The sequence below is a fragment of the Meles meles genome, chromosome 5 (assembly GCF_922984935.1).
Source record: "Meles meles chromosome 5, mMelMel3.1 paternal haplotype, whole genome shotgun sequence".
Lineage (NCBI taxonomy): Eukaryota > Metazoa > Chordata > Mammalia > Carnivora > Mustelidae > Meles > Meles meles.
This window is the reverse complement of record NC_060070.1, coordinates 26,211,898-26,217,897: the sequence shown is the minus strand read 5'-3', so window position 1 is coordinate 26,217,897 and position 6,000 is coordinate 26,211,898.

The window sequence follows — 6,000 nt, the reverse complement described above, 5'->3', positions numbered from 1 at the left end:
AAAACTAACAGCACAAGACAATATGTGGCAATGCCCAATGAGACAATGTGCATGTATAAAAATATTCACTGAAGCATTCTTTGTTATAACAGCATTTTGGCAAATGTCTAACTGTCCATTAATAGAAGACAGGTTAAACGAATTATGGTTACCCGTACAGTGGAATACTATGCAGCTATTAAAAAGAACGCTGTGGATCTACCTGTATCAAAATGGAAGCGCCTTAACCTACAGCTTTAAGGGAAAAAACAAATGTGTAACAGTGTGTACTGCGCTCCCATTAATGAAAAAAAAAATAAGAAGATGTATACAAAGTCTTACATACACACTGAATGTCTTTGAACATATACACAAGAATTTGGAAAAAGTAGAAGTTTCTAGGGAAGACATGGGAGGCTGAGGAATGGGGTAGGAGCAAGACTTATTGGAATATCTTTTTGTCTCTTGTGAATTTTGCACCAGATACACGTATTATCAAATTTTTAAATAAAAAATAACACTTAAAATGTGCCTGATCTCAACAGTGAAGGCTGGTATTCACTAAATAAGGGACAAAGAGAGAACTTTCCTCATAGAGGTCTGAAAATGGAGCGAATTCTCTGCACATGGTTTGGATATAGCTCTATTGGAAGTTCTATAGCTCTGTCCCCTTCAAATCAGTTCCAATCTAATGTTCCTGACATGTAGAATAGGACTTCTATAACCTACTAGAACATTGGACTTGGAGTTATAGGTCATTTCAACATGGCTGTTCAAAAAGATGTGGGAAGGAAGAGATTTGGGGAACATGGGAGATCAGTCTGGCTGTGCCATGAGCAGTTTTTTTCCTGAAACAACTTCTGGCTCTGTCACACTTATGGGTGTCCTCTGTCACCTGAACACATGTGGTCACAAAGAGGACTGGCAGCGCTGGCTCTTGTCATATGGAGAGTCAGGCCTTGTTTCTTTCTTTCTTTCTTTTAAGATTTTATTTATTTATTTGAGAGAGTGAATGAGAGAGAGAGAGCATGAGAGGGGAGAGGTCAGAGAGAGAAGCAGACTCCCTGCTGCAAAGGGAGCCTGATGTGGGACTTGATCCTGGGATTCCATGATCATGACCTGAGCTGAAGGCAGTTGGTTAAACAATTGAGCCACTCAGGTTCCCTTCTTGTTTCTAAGTTCTTTCTAGAACATTCTCAGAGGGTATGGCTGCTTATCAGACCTCAGCTACCATTCACGATAGTTCTTCATAGACTAGTAGAATCTCAGAGGGAGGAGGGATTGTGGCAATTATCCCCAAATCCTCCATCTCACAGTCAGGCCACAGAGAAGAGTACCCATCCATGGACACATCAGGCATCAGGGACAAAGCTGGAACTGTGCCCTTGGCCTTCTAACTGAGTCCAGTCCTCTTATTATGACCCTTCATATAGTCACAGTCCTCTTGGGTTTTCAGTAGGGTCAATGCTAGGGCCATGACAGTCATTCCCACAAAACTGACCAAAAACTGAGAGCAAACTCAACAAGTCAGTCTCAGGGTTTCCCTAAATCCAGGCTGCTGAGACAGGTTTTGGGGGTGGCAGTGGAGACACCAAGAAGTTCCCTCTTTCTGCTGGAAAGAAGGTGAGTCACATACCTCCCTGCAAACAGCCAGGACAGGTATTCCTCAGGAAACCCAAGCCCCCCACCATGGATCAAGTCCAACCTGGAAATTTCAGCATCAAAAATCTCCACCCTAAAATGTCTACTATTTTGATTTTTGTCAGTGATGGGTTACATCAAACCTCCTACAAGTCTCAGACCTGGAAACCATAGACTGCAGGACTAAAGAAAGCACAAAGGAAAATAGAAAACTTTTGTCCCCCATTTCTGTAAGGAACAAAAAAGTCAATAATTGTAGGAACTTTAAATATATAATGTAATAGGGCCAAATGCTTTCCTCATTTGATACCATTTCTCTGTTTGCTATTTACGTCTCCCTAATCAGCAGGGTCAGGCGTCTGGGCGTCAGAGCCGACTGGGTGGAGTAGGGAATACTTACCTTGCCTGAGCTCATCACTTCAAACCCTACGGACAGTCTCACCTGTGGAGCTCTGGGTGCCTTTTACTTTCTATTTACTAAAATAAATTTCCTCTTTATAATGACTTCAGAAAATGGACTATGGACTTGGAGTTTATAGGGACAAGAAGTAGCTTATCTTCATCCTGGCCATGAGTCACCACCTCTTCCCACCCACTTCCACAGACACCTGAGTTAGTTCAGTCTCATCTAATTCCTCTGCTGTTTGCAGTGGGACTTCCGCCACCAAGGCAGTGTGAGTCAAAATGGATCATCATCCTCATCTGACTGCCTAATGAATTGAGGTATTTGTTTGGAACTGAATGTTTACAACAAAAACCACCAACCATCTTGTTTTTTTGTGTGTGTGTTATGACAGCCTGGAAACTGAGAAGCAGGGAGAGAGCCTCCATTCCTATTAGAAGGCAGGGGTCTTCTTATTTCTTGACCTTCCTTGACTGTTGTTCAGCTTTCATGGCAAGCTTTGGAAGGTCTACCCTATGTCCAGTGTCCCATGTCTTGATGAATAAAAAAGTGTCAACACCTAAGCTAATCATTCATTTCCACCCACAGCTCAAGGGTTTTGCTGTCTGTCTTTGGAAATGACTCAAGTCGCAGATGGGGGAAAAAGTACACCACTAAATTAATTATGCCACATCTTCAGGCTTTGTCCTTTCATTTACTGAATCGGTGTTTAATTAACAACTCAAGACTGCACTTCCTTGCAGATGACTTTGCATTTCATGAGATCATAAAATTAAAGAAAAAGCCTGCCAAGCTCGCTGCTTCCCGGCCCCTGTCCCTGGCCTGACCCTGGTTACTTTCATGTCTGACTCCATCTCTCTCGAACTTCCTTTCAGACACCAGGAAACGATCCCAGAAGGAGCAGTGAGCTCCCACTGCTACACAGGTCCTGTGGGGTATTTGCCTCCTTGGTTCTGTTCCCATGACTATTTTCATTGTCCTCTCAGTCTCCCTTTGTCATTTCTACAGGTTGTTTGCCAGATGTTGGTGGATGCGTGAGTCAACATTTCCATTATGCTTCTCTTCAGGCGATGGTCATTTCCCAAATAGACACAAAGAGTCACAGAGTGCCTCTATGGCTTCCTGCCTTCTTCTCCATTTTCACTATCCTCTTTGCTCTTCTTTCCCCTTGCCTGAGGAGGAAGAAGAAGGCAAATGTATTCTTGTTCTGATCTGGAACCTGTCTTTAGTCTTGGCTCATTCTTCTCCCTGCCTAAAAATAAGTTAATATTCACCGAATGTCTTACAAATACCAACTCCCATGGCACCCAACAACCATGTGCTTGTCCCCACTTTACCACTGAGGTGATCTGGCTCTTAACACCATGCTGCCCTGCTTTTCCCCACCTATGTGCTGCCTAGTTACCTCTTGGGCAATTAAAACACACACACACACACACACACACACACACACACTCTCTCTCTCTCTCTCTCTCTCTCTCTCTCTCTTTCTCTCTCTCTTAAATGTAAAAATAATTCATTTGATGTAATTTGGATCCATGGATGTTAACTCCCTTCAATAAGTTGACATCTTTGAATCTGGGCATTGTCTACTGTGATCAAGTCTGGTGTGGAAAACACTAAGATGTTAATAAAAGAGAAAAAGCATAAAATATGATGCAGAAATGTTATACTTACCCAAACCATAGAAGTTACTTTGGTAGGAAAACCCTATCCACTGAGTATGCTAGCCTCTGATCCACCAGCAAGGGTTTCATAGAAGCCCAGTGCTAAATTCCAGTGCTTGGCTTATTAGGCAAGCCCCTCATTCAGAGTCACTGAGATTCTATTTACTCCTAATTTCCACATAATTCTAAAAGGGCTTGGGATTCCTCTTGACGGCCCATAGAAGATGAGAAACAACAAATGAAAAGGCAGAGCCCAGAGGGAAAGACACTGGAAACCTGCATCCTGGAGCAGACAGAAGAGGGAGATGATAGCTGAACAGACAGAAGAGCTCTGGGAAGGCATAAATGTGAGATCATTTCCTGTAGGAACTGAGAGCCCATCCACAGCCTCCTTGACATTGAAAAATGCAATAGTTGTGTAGGGATGTTAGTGATATCCCTAAGTCACCCACACATGATCAACTGTAACATGATGAAGAGCTTCACAACTTTCCCAAGGAATTCCTGTACATAACAGTTAAAGTTTTTTTTACTTGAAGGATATCGATATCACCAAAATAGCAAAAAAAAAAAAAAAAAAAAAAAAAAAAGAAAAGAAAAAGGAAAAAGAAAGAAAGAAAAAAAAAAAGATTCATTCCCCAAGATTTCTGGATGGTCATTTCACTTTGCTTATTTATAACGCAAGTTATCCCTGAGGTAGTCCACACTGTCACTATTAAATGAGTTTCTGATGACCATAATTTTATAGCATCCAGTGACATGTTCTCAGATTATGAAACAATAATCAGCCTTAACTTCATGAGTCTCTTAGGTATGTCTGATTATTTCAGAAGACCCTGTATTTCTGCTAGTACAGGTTTCATGAATGACTTTGGCAAGAGCAGGATTCAGCCTGGAACTGTGGTTATTTTTCAGACACGAAATGTTTGGAATTTTTTTTTTTTTGAGGGCCTGTACTGTATACATAGATCCCTCCCTTTTTGCATAATGGTACTTTACTTCCTGGATTATAAAAGTATTATTTTACTAAAGAGAAAGGAACTGGATTTGTGACATAGTTTTGTACAATGACTTAACTCAATTCCTCATGTTCTAAATGAACTTGTCAGTTATGAACTGATTAAATGAAATTATATATTTCACTCTTTTTTTCACAGCTTTTTACTCACTCTTTCAACCTGCACTAAGTTGAAAGCCTAGCATAATCACCAAACTAGTTTCCAAACTTTCTAGTTTGGAAATTTCCAAGCATCCACAAAAATAGAGACAATAGTATAATGAACCTCCATGTACCCATCATCTAGCTTCAACTCTTATCAATATTATGTCAGTTTTGAAGAGTACACATTAGTGTGCCTACATGAAACTTGTTCTATTTTAATTTTCCAGCAGGCAGAAATATTTGGGGCCAGCCTCCAGCAGAGCAACCTTCAAACAACCACAAAGTGTAATTGGAAGTATGTTGAATGCTTTTCACCTTACAGATGATGAATACCATCACTAGTGATTCATTCTTGGTGCTAGCCATTATACTCTCTCTCTCTGTCTCTCTTTCTCTCATTCTCTTTAAAAAATGCCCTCCTACTAGAAAAGTCCTAAAATCCAGTTAAAGGTTGGTTTTGTTAGAGTAAGTTGGCTTTTATGAAAGTATTTTTACTAGAAAAGACTTGGGAAGGACAGTCTAACATCCCTGTAGCCTAGGGAGAGACAGGCCCAGAGATGGAGAAAGGGAATAGAATAATGTGAGGTAAGAAGGCCAGATTCGCAATGCTCTCCAGGATTAGCCCCCATAGTATTTAAGAGGCTGCCTTGGAAAAAAAAAATTATAATTCAAACATTTTTATTAATAGTAATCAGGATTTGGGAGTGGTAGAAAGGATAAAGTAGAAAGTCATTTTATCATTAAAAAGGTAGTTTAAATCCACATCATTTTTTGATATATTTTAAGGCAAGATGACATTTAAAAGTTTCCAGCCACCTCTATTTTTTTTAAAAGATTTTATTTATTTGACAGAGAGAGATCACAAGTAGGCAGAGAAGCAGGCAGAGAGAGAGGAGGAAGCAGGCTCCCTGCTGAGCAGAAAGCCTGATGTGGGGCTCAATCCTAGGACCCTGAGATCATGACCTGAGCCTAAGGCAGAGGCTTTAACCCACTGAGCCACCCAGGTGTCCCCAGCCACCTCTCTTTTGAGCTGCTGTCAACTGGTTGGTCAACTTAGGAAGAATCATTTCAGGGTGTTTTCCGCTTATGTTCAGGGGTTAGGAGGACTTTTGAGCTGGGGGTTGGGGAGAAATTGACAAAGGTGGTCC